Consider the following 13,751-nt stretch of genomic DNA (forward strand, 5'->3'; position numbering starts at 1 on the left):
TGCGTAATATGTAATGATTTCCAACTTTCTAAGCCTTGCCAGTTTGGCACACTGACATGCTCCCCCAACGGTGACTGGCTTCTATTTAGATGGAAAAGGGGCTCTAAGGAGCCTCAGGAAATATATAGAGAGAGATCATTGTTTTTCACACAAGGAAGTTGAGCCTCAAAGAGACCAGGTCAGGCTGAGTGTGGAGTTAAAACCACCGCTCTTGGGCCCATATCATCCATCCTGTATCGAGGAGCTTCCATAGCGCTAGTCAAGGCAAATAGGCATGGTCCTAAATATTCTCAGTAGAGCAAATATTTGTTTATCTTAGTGTTTTGATCTCATCAAATTTGGCTCCAAGAAAGAGAGCGAGAGAGAGATCGCTGTGGCAAAATTTAAATGGACAGGTTTCCTTTGCTCAAACAAATGCTTTCCAGGATAGGCTCAGAGAGGTGGCAACATGCTGATTATGTTGATTACAGGGGAAGTTACGTGCTTTGGGAGCATGGGAATTTATATCTTCTTAAAAATAACTGATGGGGGCAGGGGAAGTGATTTAAAAGTTTAGTTGTACGTGATCTGGAGTCATTCATTTAGCAAACATTTTTTGAAAAGAAACTTTTCTACAAGTGGCTGTCCTGAGCTTGCAGAATAGAAAGATGAGGAAGACATAAGTGCGTCTTGTAATGAGCTTACGACCCAACATACATGCCGTCTTGTCAAGCGAGTTGCAGTTTTCGGACATACTAAATATTGCAAAAGAAAGCAGAAACCATTTATTTTTCAACCACTAAGCTAATGTGTTCAAGCAACAATTAATCTTCTGCGGCCAAAAGTTGTATGTATCCATATAAATAGATATAAATAAATGTTTGCATATGTATCTGTATTTTCAATCACTCTGTCTCTTACATTATGTCAAAGTCTGGCCATGAGGAGGAAGAAGAGATAAGGATAATTTATATTACGTGTGAAATAAAAACGCTAATAAAAAGATTGCCAAAATGAATCCCATCAAACCAAATTGTACTTATACTATGATAATGATAACTAGAGACCATTTCTTTAATAATTCTCTGGATCAGATGCTATGCTTTTTCACACAACGTTTCATTTGCTTACTTATTGTAGGTATTTTCCACTTAGTACCAACCCAATTATATCTTTTACTTTAAAACGATGGGGGCGCCTGGGTGGCTTTGTCAGTTAAGGGTCCAACTTCGGCACAGGTCACGATCTCACAGTTTGTGGGTTCGAGCCCCGCGTTGAGTTCTGTGCTGACAGCTCGGAGCCTGGATCCTGCTTCAGATTCTGTGTCTCCTTCTCTTTCTCTCTCTGCCCCTCTCTCACTTGTGCTCTGTCTCTCTCTCTGTCTCTCAAAAATAAGTAACACTAAAAAAATTTCAAAATAAATAAAACTATGACTAGCTAATACAATAATAGAAGTACCAGCTTCCATTAACTATTAGTTTTCACTAAACAGTATTCATGAAATACTCCGCCCACAGGAGTATGTCCCTCTATGCTCTCTCTCCATCCCTTGGCAATACATATTGGACATTTGCCATGAACTACGGCATGTGTCTCCTAAAATTTTCTCAAGACTTAAATTTCAGGGGGCCAGAAATAAAACATTGTGAAAGGCCCACATCCTGCCTCTTGTCTAAACACCTCCAAATCTGCACAGCATGGTATACACCTTCCAATTTCACAGTTGATATGACTAAGTGTTATGGAATTAATTTTTAAATTGTACATATTATGAGAGGAATATTCCTAGAGACCTTAAACCTAAGTGTGACTTAGAATAACCTAGTAAATAACAAAATTATGGTAATGGGGTTCACAGAATTATTACCTCATTTTTATCTTTCTGTGAGTGTTCTTTATTTTCCCCACAATTTTCTACAACAGATTCCCCCCCCTCCACAGTTCAGTTCTTTGAATCTGTTTTTGCTTTAGCATAATGGATAACTTTTAGTTTTAGCAACCAGCAGAGACTACATCTTATTCTTCCAGGTAAGTGGGTAAGCGATGAGTGCCTTCAGGCTGCTTTTCTAGAAAAAAACCTTCAGTATGAATTTGTACAACATACTGCGTCTTTCGTGTCTGTTATTTTTCACTGAGGGCAAATGGATCGACTTCACCCTCAGACCCCCATCAGGCAAGTTTGCCTTCCCTTTTCCCATCCCCAAGACAAATTAAGAATGCTGAAACCTTTCACTCATAACAAAACAGTGATAAAGCAGGTAACAAGACCTCACATTAATCAGGTCTTTCAAAGAAAAGGCCCCAACCTGTACCCTTTGTCTAGCCTGCTGGTAGGTGGGTTTTTTTCAAGCTCTTTTTAGGGTCCTAGCATTCTTTAGTGCCGCAGCACATTCTCCTTGGAAATGTTTCTCTTTTCAGACAGCCTCTGTGTTGATCAAAAAACCCAGAGAGCACTACAGAAATCTGAACTTCTAATGATCTTCTTTTATATTTTCTTACAATGGACAATGGCTCTCTCAATACTACTGGCATCAGCACACAAGGAGGCAACAATGCAAAGAGATGGAAGGCGGAGAAAGAGTAGCCACTATCACAAGATGTTCTGTATCATCTTGGTGGAAAAAAATATCCTGTTTTCCGTCGCCAAATTGTTGCTATCTCTTCTTGAAAATATTCAAGGTCCCTGCAAACCAACGCCGAGATGAGACAAGATAAGAGTAGATGAACAATTTTCTTCTCAGGAAGAAACATTACCGTCGGTTAAGTGTAATACGGAATCTTCTAGTGCTTTTCTATTCCCTTTCACCACCAACACAACAATAGAAAACCAACTCACTAATTCTGTTAAATTTCCTCCACGCAGTGCTTGACCTTTTCTGGGCGAAATGAAGCACGCAGCCATTGTGTGCATATAATTATGTTGAATCAAGCGCTCCCTCTACTGGTCAATCGAAATATTACCAAATTGGTACAGGATATACCAGGTTACTGAAAGGAGAAAGGAAAGATGTTTGGGGGCAGTTTTATTTCTAAGTATGTTTTTTGAAACATCATTATATTAGAAAACTGTGAAAATTTTTGTATCAGATTTAATAGAAACAGAATTAAGTATAAATCACTTTTTATGATTTAACTCATTCATAATTTACAAATTGACAAGAGTTTTTTGGAAAAATTAACATAACTTTATCTTTGCTCTCAAGAATTAACATTTTTAATAGCACATGGAAATGGGTTATTGTTATAAAGCAGGGGTTAGCAGGCTTTTTTTGGATGAGTCAGGTGATAATATTTTAGGTTTTGCTGGGCAAAATGTCTCTTTTTCAACTACTCAGCTCTGCCAGGCAAAAGTATTCAGTCAATAGCGAATGAATGGGAATCGCTGAGTTCCAATGAAACTTTGTTTACAAAAACAAGCCTCAGGCCAGATTTGATCTATAAAGCAGTAAACCTGCAGGTCTATTGAGCCATGAAGGAATGCAAACACCTCCAAAGTGTGGCATTATTTGAAAAAAAAAAAAAAAAAGTTACAGCAAGGCAGTGCCTGTAATTTTTGCTTGACGATTCTATCACTTTCAAACATTTGGGCACTTTCCTTTTTGATTCGTTTCCAGACTGAACTGACAAGTAAAATAATGAAAAATTATTAATGAAAAAAAGACCAATTATGCACTAAAAATAATGAAAAATTAGAACTGGCAGGATCTTCAGAGGTCATTTAATACAAGTCTGTCATTTACAGAGGAGACTACAACCCAGAGGAATTCTTGAATGCTACTTACTCTAACTGACTGTTGTTCACTGAGTCAGCTTTAGATACTTTGGGGCTATTTTGGTAAGATAATGTGTGGAATATGCTTTGAAATTAGAAAGAATTAAACAAATGTTATTAATAGGTCAAGAAAAGAAAGTAAAAGACGTTTTCATTTTCTCTCCTTTTGAAGACCAAATCTATGTAAATGATGAAACTACCACAATTAGTAACCCCAAGATGGTTCCTTCATTGGAACCACCACCAACTTTAAAGGTATGAACACACATGGGTATTTTATATAAATATCACAGTTTCATAGATCTAAGAATTTTTATTGGCAATCAAGTGTAGAGGTGACCTTGGTATTTGAACAAAATTTTGACTTAGATGTGGTGCTCATGATAACAAAAGAAAGATGTGTTTTCACTACTGGATTATTCTTAGCAAAGGATGTCATTATGTGAAGACACAATTTTTGTGGCAACGCATATAACTAAATTTCCCTGAACTTGATTCATTGCTGCCTTTTCTGACAAAACAGGGAATTTCAGATGTCTTTAAAACTAAAGGTAACAATGAAGTCTTGAAAAAAAAATTCAACACTTATCCATTTATTCAACATTCATTCAAAATAGTGACAGGCACTACGTTAAGTGGTAGTGATACATTTCTGATAAAAAAAAATGTATCTGGTTGTTGCTCTCAGTGCTCTTTCCGACTATAGAGAAATTATTGTTGACATGGCCTTGCGTTCTGACTTTGAGAGCATAAAAATAAACTTGACACCAAGTTCATGCTCAAGGATTTTATAAAGAGATAGGGACAGAATATATGAGGAATATTGAGGTGAGGATACAAATATAACTATAAAGTGGGAATAATAATTAGCTGGCACTAAAATGTCATATAGAGAGGTTATTTCCTTACGGGACAACTTTGTAGTAGAGTGACTATTTGATCCCGGCCTTGAAGCTTGAATAGGATTGAACAAGTAGAGATGAAGCAAGAGAGGAAAGAGTGAACAGGTTTTCCTAACAAAAGAAGCAGTGTCATTAACGGTATAAAATAATGAACAACTGGGGTTCAGCCATGTATGCTTTTGTGAGGAGACAGTTATGACAGAGAGACTGTTTGGACCTACATCATGGGGAATATTTTTTTTTTAATTTTTTTTTTTTTAAACGTTTATTGTTTTTGGGACAGAGAGAGACAGAGCATGAACGGGGGAGGGGCAGAGAGAGAGGGAGACACAGAATCGGAAACAGGCTCCAGGCTCTGAGCCATCAGCCCAGAGCCCGACGCGGGGCTCGAACCCACGGAGTGCGAGATCGTGACCTGGCTGAAGTCGGACGCTTAACCGACTGCGCCACCCAGGCGCCCCCATCATGGGGAATATTAAAGATAATGAAAAGAGGCTGAGTAGGTAGTGGAGGGCCATTGAATGATCAGAACTGTGTTTTTGGACAGTAAACTTAAATGGACCAAGTTCAAGGAAATTTTATTTATAATCATGAGACTGGTTGTTGCGATAATGGGAGGAAAGTGCCAAAGGCCTGAACTTCCCAGTGGTATATGTGAATGGATGGAAACTCAATCTGATTCAAATGGTGGAGAGAAGTCTACAGAACCAGATGACTGAATAACTGAGGAGCTTGTTGATAAAGGAAGAAAGGGAGATGGCTTTCAGAATTGGTCCCATTGGTCTAATAGGTTGGTAATGGCATTAACAGATGAGGAAGCAGGGAAACGTACCTATTCAATGGGGGAGAATGTGAAGTTTTCTTTTGGCCCTATGAGTTTGAAGTAAGAATAGAATAACTACATAAATTGTAGGAATTCGCCAAAGTTTCTGATTCCTAAAAGAGATTTAAATTTAGAAGTCATCTGTACAAAGTGGTAATTGAAGCACTGGAAAGTGATGTTTTCTCCTTATGGCTTTAAAGTTTTAATTTTAATAGGACAAAACTTCACTTTCAAATTGCAGCTATAAAATCTTTGGAAACCGTGATATAAATTTGTATGCACTGCATATTTGATAAGAATCTCTCTAGTGCTTAAATTGGAAGAAATTCATTTAGAATGGTAGCACTTTGGACTCAGCAGCTTATTTTTTCTCCTAAATGGGTAAGAAGAAAGAAAAATTATTAATTTGGAAGGAATGCTTAAGATCTTGGTATACTGAATATGTTGCCTACTTGTCAGTGGGATGGAATAGAAAGAAAGAAAGAAAAAAGAGCTCCTTGAAGTTTCTCTGCAGTCATTATTATTAAGGAATGGCAGCATTAAAATCATTTTTAGGAAGTTGAGTTCAACTTATGAGCATATAGAGTTGAGAAGGGGAATATAGCCATCTCCGGTTTTCCAGCTTGTATTTCATTCTGAGATCATTTCTAACCAGATTTACTAATTTAATCCCTCATAATGTTTTATTATGGCATTTGCAGAGCAGGAACAGATTAAAGGATAGGTTGAAAGCCTCTCATTTGCACTTAGGAACTTAGCATTCCGCTAAAAAGGGAGAAAAAAACCTACCCAGAGTGGATAATACTTTGTGAAATGAAGGCGCAGAAGCTCACTCTAAATGAAGGGAATAGGTCAACCTGTGACTGGACAAAAGAAAATACAGACCAGGATTTTATGAAATGGATAAGAACATGGAGAAGGGACCGACATCACCAATCCATACTGCCCATGGCTGCCTTTCCTTCCTCTCATCACCTCCTGTTTACAGGTAAATGAAGAGCAGGGTGAATCCAGCCCAGTCTTTACAATGGTGCCATGAAAGACTCAGATAAGATAGGAAGGGATTTGAGGAGAGTTCACACATGGGAAAAAAAGAAGACCTACCCAAACTAATATGGTGGAAATGAGAAAAGATAGGATAACAACTATGAGAAATTCTTATGGGTATTTTAAAAATAAGATAAATAAACTTCCCATGCAGAGCACTCTAAATGATTACATACCCTAGTATTAAAGGAGAAATATTCACAACTAATGATTTGCATTTTCAAAGAAATTAAAGAGAATATAGTATACATGAAACCATAAGCCAGAGATGAAAAGAATATTAAAGAAGATAATTTGAGAGAGTTAGATAAATAAATTGAATATAAAAAGACATAATTTTGGAACTAATTGAAAATAATGTCATAGTGTTGAATAGTGTTGAAAATTGAACCAGTGGTAAAGAGGCTAGGAAAATAATTCAGATAATATGAAGAAGAAAAATGAGACTAAAAGAAATTAGAGAAATATAATATATATGAAAGTTAATGAATACCATTGTAGAGTTAAAAAAAACTGAAAATATTCCAAAATATAATTTTAAAAAGTTCTTGAAATGAAATTAATGTTATAACATCTGAAAATTGAAATGTACATGGGGCGCCTGGGTGGCTCAGTCGGTTGAGCGTCGACTTCAGCTCAGGTCACGATCTCGCGGTCCGTGAGTTCGACCCCGTGTCGGGCTCTGGGCTGATGGCTCAGAGCCTGGAGCCTGCTTCCATTCTGTGTCTCCCGCTCTCTCTGCCCCTACCCCGTTCACGCTCTGTCTCTCTCTGTCTCAAAAATAAATACAACGTTAAAAAAAATTAAAAAAAAAAAGAAATGTACAGCATGTTCCAGAACAGTCAATGCTAATCTATATCAAGGTGAAGTTACTGATCCTCAAGGAAAATTAAATGATTACTCAGGATTCCAGGAAAAAACTCACCTCAAATATCAGGACAATTTTTTCACAATAGCCAGAAGACAGTGGAAGAATATTTGAAATGTTGTGGGAGGCAGAGGGTAAATTTTTGAAGAAAAATATACCTGAGACATTTCAGTTAAGGTGTAAATGTTACAGATGAATCGACTCAAAACTGCAAGGGCTCAGGGAGTATAGCATCCATGAGTTCTTGGATGAAGTATATAATAAAGAAATCCAACCAACCAAGAGATTAATCAGCATATAGAACTCAGGGTTGGATTTGGAATTGAATTTAAGCACGATTGATGTTTTGTTAGCTGAATAGAATGAAGGCAAAGAAGATCTAGGACTGGAAGGTGTAGGAGTTAGTGATTATTATGATTGCTCATAGAATGTAAGCTGGCTAAGTAAGGAAGTGAGGGCATGAGATGTGTGATACGGCATAAAAAAGTGGTCCGGTCAGCGGATTGGAAGTTGCAGTGAGTTCTTGGAACGAGGATTGTTGGAGTGATGGTTCTAGAGGGTGCGCTCTAAAGATAGGATGTAATGATCAAGGAATGGGTTGACTGCAACAGATACTGGAGATGATGTAGTTATTAGTAGAAGAGGTAAAATGAAAGACAAAATTATTGAAAGCAGAGAGGTCAAGAAAATGGGGTGGTCAAAGTGTCGAATCTATATAGGCATAGTGTCAGTCTAATTGTTGATGGGGCTAGTGGTTGAAAGGAAAACACTATCTAGGTGGTAAAGTTCTCTGCGAATGAACGGTATCATGTTTCCATGGCGCGTACTTGAAACTTTCAAGTTTTAGGAAGTAAGGATAAGTTGTCTGGGTGCAGCAGGGAGGAGCAAGTCTTACACCTAATCGACCTCTAGTTTTCGTGGTACGTATGGAGTGGGAGAAAAATCTCCTGAGAGAGCTGCAGGAAATTGGAGTCCTCAGGAAACAGCCTGTAATCATGAGCAAAAAGGGGAGATACACGTTTAAAAAAAGAGGCTGAAGATAGAATAGAATATGTTGATGAGTGAACGTGACTTTTGGAGGAGGAATATAGAAAGTTGGGGAGAATTGAAGTATTGGGTTTACATGTAGATGTACAAAGCCATATGAGATGGAAAGTCTGGATAGGGAGGGATGCCCAAGAAGACTGGACTTCTTGAGGTGAAACGGAATGAGGGCATAATGTTGATCTCTCAGGAAAAGGAGGTGGGGGGTGGGTGGAAAACGTATTCCAATAACATACTGCTTCTTGGCACTGGCCTGTTAGTTACTTTATTGTAGCGAATGGTAATTCTGTAAAGGTAAGATTGGGTAGGAAAGAGCGTCACCAGGAGAATACAGGTTTTTCCCTGGGCCTCCTTTAACTTTTATCTAGGGTAATAACATCAGAAGAAGCATAGTTGTACTTGGGCCGTGAAGGAAAATTTTTTGGACAAAGCCAATATAACACCACTATCAAAACCCTGACAAAGTTCACACACATACGTGAGCACACGCACACACACATACACATGCACACACACGCATACGTGCCTACATTAAGACAAATCATATTTATGGATATTAATTCAGGTCTTAAATGAGACACTAGCCAGTAGATATGGCATTGGAAGTTTTGACGGAGGCCCAAATCTGATTCATGTTTGGGTGCACGTTTGTGCGTTCTTTGGATGTCCCATTTTGCAGTTTTATGAGTGGATGATGCACTCTCTAGCTAACCTTCTCTGACTCACCTTCCGAGCCTTTTCTTGCTGGTGTGAGCCGTAGCCTCTCACTGCTGTGGTATGCTCACCCTGGCTGGGTCTCCTTTTTGGATACATCTGTTGAGAGGATTCAGCCTGCTTCACTCTCATGCATCAAGGGAAGAAAAGTTGCTTCCTTACCTTCTCTCTTTCTTTGTCCTGACGTTGCAGGCAGCTCACAGCATTGACTTTTGCATTTGCTCTCCTCAGGTGAGCGTCAAATGCCTCTTACACAATTGGGAGCAAACTTCTGGCTCTACCTATGGTCTTCTCAAACCTCCTCCTCTCAACTTACAACGAGGGCTGGTGGGTGAAAAAATGACACAGTTCTCCGACTTTCCTTGTTCCAGGCTCTTCAATTGCCAACTGTTTCTTGCTGTTGGCTGATTGTAAGCTAAGTCTGCAAAAGAGTTTATGACCATCCCTTCTGCAAATTTTGTACCTTTTATTTTGTTTCTGGGCCTTTTATAACCTCAGCAAAATTTGGGGCCAAAAAAAATTCCCATTTTAACAACCCATCACACAGTTATTCCTCCAAAGACTAGATATTTCCTAAGTAAAAGACTTCCACTGTCTCTACCATGTTCTCAGTCTTCATGTATGGGACTTAAAAGGAATTAGAAAATATGTGCTATTTACATTTGAAATGAAATTATTTCATTTTACTTGGCTGTAACAGAAATCAGTATAGTGAAGTAGCTATGAGTTGGGCTTTGGTATCAGACAGCCAAGGTTCTAGTTCTGGCTCCATGACTGTGACTCTTATAAATTGTGACCCTTGAGCAAATAGATTAACCATCCTATAAAATGGTAATAATAATGTCCTACCTCATGTTGTTTTCAAAGAGGTTAAGATTTAAAATGTTAATGTATGTTAATCATATTCAGGAAATAATACCCATTTTATAAACCTCATCCAGAAAATTCTTCCCAATTTATCTAAATACGATGCTGATGCCAAAACTGGACAAAAATATTACAAGGAAACTACGGACCAATGGCCTTCATGAAGATAAATGCAAACATTCTCTAAAATCTTCAGTAACTCAAATCCAAAAATATTTATAAATAATACTATGTCATGATCAAATGATGTTTATGCAGGAGTCCACCTCGGTTTAACACTTGAAATTCAGCCTACGAAGGTTTGCCACCGGAACACAGGTGTCGTAGAAAACACTGCTAAACTTAAACCAAAATGGAAAAGGCAAAGCCTCATATCAGCATCGTCGTCATTGGACACGCAGGTTCGGGCAAGTCTACCACTGCTGGTCATCTGATCTACAAATGTGGTGGCATCAACAAGAGAACTATTGAAAAATTTGGGAAGAAGGCTGCTGAGGTGAGAAAGGGCTCTCTCAAGTATCCCTGGGTCTTTGATAAACTGAAAGCTGAACATAAACATGGTGGCACCATTGACATCTCCCTGTGGAAATTTGCGACCAGCAATTATTATGTGACCATCATCGATACCCCAGGACACAGAGATTTTATCAAAAATACGATTATAGGGGCGCCTGGGTGGCGCAGTCGGTTAAGCGTCCGACTTCAGCCAGGTCACGATCTCGCGGTCTGTGAGTTCGAGCCCCGCGTCAGGCTCTGGGCTGATGGCTCAGAGCCTGGAGCCTGTTTCCGATTCTGTGTCTCCCTCTCTCTCTGCCCCTCCCCCGTTCATGCTCTGTCTCTCTCTGTCCCAAAAATAAATAAACGTTGAAAAAAAAATTTTTTTAAAAAAATACGATTATAGACACATCTCAGGCTGACTGTGCTGTCCTGATTGTCGCTGCTGGTGTTGGTGAATTTGAAGCAAGTCTCTCCAAGAATGGGCAGACCCCTGAGGCATGCCTTCTGGCTTACACACTGGGTGTAAGACCACTCATTGTTAGTGTTAACAAAATGGATTCTGCTGAGCCGCCCTACAGCCTGAAGAGATATGAGGAAATCGTTAAGGCAGTCAGCGCCTACATTAAGAAAATTGGCTACAACCCCGACACAGTAGCATTTGTGCCAATTTCTGGTTGGAATGGTGACAACATGCTGGAGCAAAGCGCTAACATGCCTTCGTTCAAGGGATGGAAAGTCACCCGTAAAGATGGCAATGCCAGTGGAACCACGATGCTTGAAGCTCTAGATTGCATTCTGCCAACAACTCATCCAACTGACAAGTCTACCCCTCCAGGATGTCTACACAATTGGTGGTATCGGTACTGTTCCTGTGGGCCGCATGGAGATTGGTGTTCTTAAACCAGGCGTGGTAGTCACTTTTGCTCCAGTCAGTGTTATAACTGAAGTGAAGTCTATTGAAATGCACCACGGGGGTGCCTGGGTGGCTCAGTCGGTTAAGCGCTGGACTTCAGCTCAGGTCGTGATCTTGAGGTTTGTGGGTTCGAGCCCTGCATCAGGCTCTGTGCTGACGGCTCAGAGCCCATAGCCTGCTTCGGATTCTGTGTCTCCTTTTGTCTCTGCCCCTCCCCACTCTCGCACACTGTATCTCTCAAAAATAAATAAACATTAAAAAAAAATCCACCATGAAGTGTTGAGTGAAGCTCTTCCTGGGGACAATGTGGGCTTCAATGTCAAGAATGTATCTGTCAAAGATGTTTGTCATGGCATTGTGGCTGGTGATAGCAAAAGTGACCCATCAATGGAAGCAGCTGGCTTCCTAGTTCAGGTGCTTATCCTGAACCATCCAGGCCATGTCAGTGCTGGCTATGCACTTGTGCTGCATCGTCACACAGCTCACAGTGCTTGCAAGTTCGCTGAGCTGAAGGAGAAGATTGATCGTCGTTCAGGACAAAAAGCTATAAGATGGTCCTGAGTTCTTGCAATCTGTTGATGCTGCCATCATTGATATGGTTCCTGACAAGCCCATGTGTGTTGAAAGCTTCTCCATCCTCCTCTGGACTGTTTTGCTGTTTTGACGTGAGACAGATGGTGGCTGTGCGTGTCATCAAAGCAGTGGACAAGAAGGCAGCTGGAGCTGGCACGGTCACCAAGTCTGCCCAGAAGACTCTGAAGGCTAAACGAATATTATCCCCAATACCTGTCACCCCGTCTTCATCAGTGGTGGAAGGAAGGTCTCAGAACTGTTTGTGTCAATTGGCCATTTAAGTTGAATGGTAAAAGACTGGTTAATGATAGCAATGCCTCGTAAAACCTTCAGAAGGAAAGGAGAATGTTTTGTGGACCATTTGTTATTTGTGTGTATGTATGTATGTATGTATGTATGTGGCAGTTTTAAGTTATTAGTTTTTAAAATCAGTACTTCTTAATAGAAACAACGATCTAAAATCTGTCACAGAATTTTGAGACCTATTAAAACAAAAGTTTAGTGAGAAAAAAAATGTGATCTGCCTAATCCACCACGTTAACAGATTACAAAAGAAAAACCATATGATTATCTCTTTAGATGTGAAAAAAAGCTTTGACAAAACCCAGCATCCATTTCCAATAAAAATTCTCAGTAGAGAAGGGAGTTTTCCTAACCTAATAAGGGCATCTATGAAAAAACTGTTGTTAACATGTAACTTAATGATGAAAGACTGAATGCTTTCTCTCAAAAAAATAGAAACAAATCAAGATGTTTGCTTTCACCATTTCTACTCAATCTTGTACTATAGGGTACTAGTCCATGCAATAGGAAATAACGACAAATAAATGGCATATAAATAAGAAAGGAAGTAGTAAAACTAGTTTTATTTACAGATGACATTAAACAAAATTCAATTGTATTTCTACATTTGGGCAATAAGCAATCAGAAATAAAAATTTAGTAAGTACTTTAAAAATAACATTGAAATAATTAGGAATGCATTTAACAAAAGATGTATAAATCCTATACCTGGAACACTATCAGGTGCTAAGATGATTTAAAGAAGGCTCAAATAATTGGAGAAATATATTGTGTTTAGATTAGAAGATACAATATTATCATTTCTTTTTAAATTGCTTGATATGTTCAACACAATCATACTTAAAAATCACAGAAAGTTTGTTTCTGGAAACTTAAAACATTGTTCTAAAGTTTACATAGAGATGTAGAAGATCTAGATATTACCAAAAAAAAAAAAAAAAAAAAAAAAAAAGAAAGAAAAACAAATTTAAAAAGAAGAAATTTTGAGGTCTTCACTACCTGCTTTTAAGACTTACCTATAAACCTGCAGTAATCAAGAAAGTGTGATATTGTAACAAATCTGAAAGGAATAATAGACATTACAATAATAGTAGTGAACTTCAATACCCAGATTTTCAACAATGGGTAGGTTATCTAGCCAGAAAATCATAAAGGAAACATTGGGTTTGAACGATACTTTAGACCCAAATGACCTAAAGACATATACAGAACATTCTATGCGACAGTAGTAGAATTCACAGTCTTCTCAAACACATATAGAAAATTCTGCAGGATAGATCATTTGTTAGATCACAAAACAAGTATCATCAATTTTTAAAAGCTTGTATTCATACCGAGTATCTTTTTTGGACCATAGTAGAATGAAACTGAAATCAGTAACAGGAGGAAAACAGGGACACTTGCAACATATGAAAATTAAACAACACACTCCTGAATAACCAATGGCT

General features: G+C 38.6%; 1 protein-coding gene and 1 pseudogene across 14 annotated transcripts in view; both read left to right on the forward strand.

Moving 5' to 3' along the window:
- The window catches only part of LOC147581506 (uncharacterized), a 237,757-nt gene that overhangs the window by 118,434 nt on the left and 105,572 nt on the right, over window positions 1-13,751 (forward strand). The window contains exon 7 of one of the 14 annotated variants that reach the window (XM_086703296.1): window positions 604-1,194. The exons of the other annotated variants lie outside the window; for them this stretch is intronic. The gene's annotated coding sequence lies outside the window, so the exon portion shown is untranslated. Of the gene's footprint in view, window positions 1-603; window positions 1,195-13,751 lie in introns of those variants that run through there. 14 annotated transcript variants of the gene reach the window in all.
- LOC112869912 (elongation factor 1-alpha 1-like) lies at window positions 9,998-12,838 on the forward strand (annotated as a pseudogene).

Source organism: Puma concolor, chromosome B1 (genome assembly GCF_028749965.1).
Source record: "Puma concolor isolate L17-30 chromosome B1, mPumCon1.1.hap2, whole genome shotgun sequence".
NCBI classification, from domain to species: domain Eukaryota; kingdom Metazoa; phylum Chordata; class Mammalia; order Carnivora; family Felidae; genus Puma; species Puma concolor.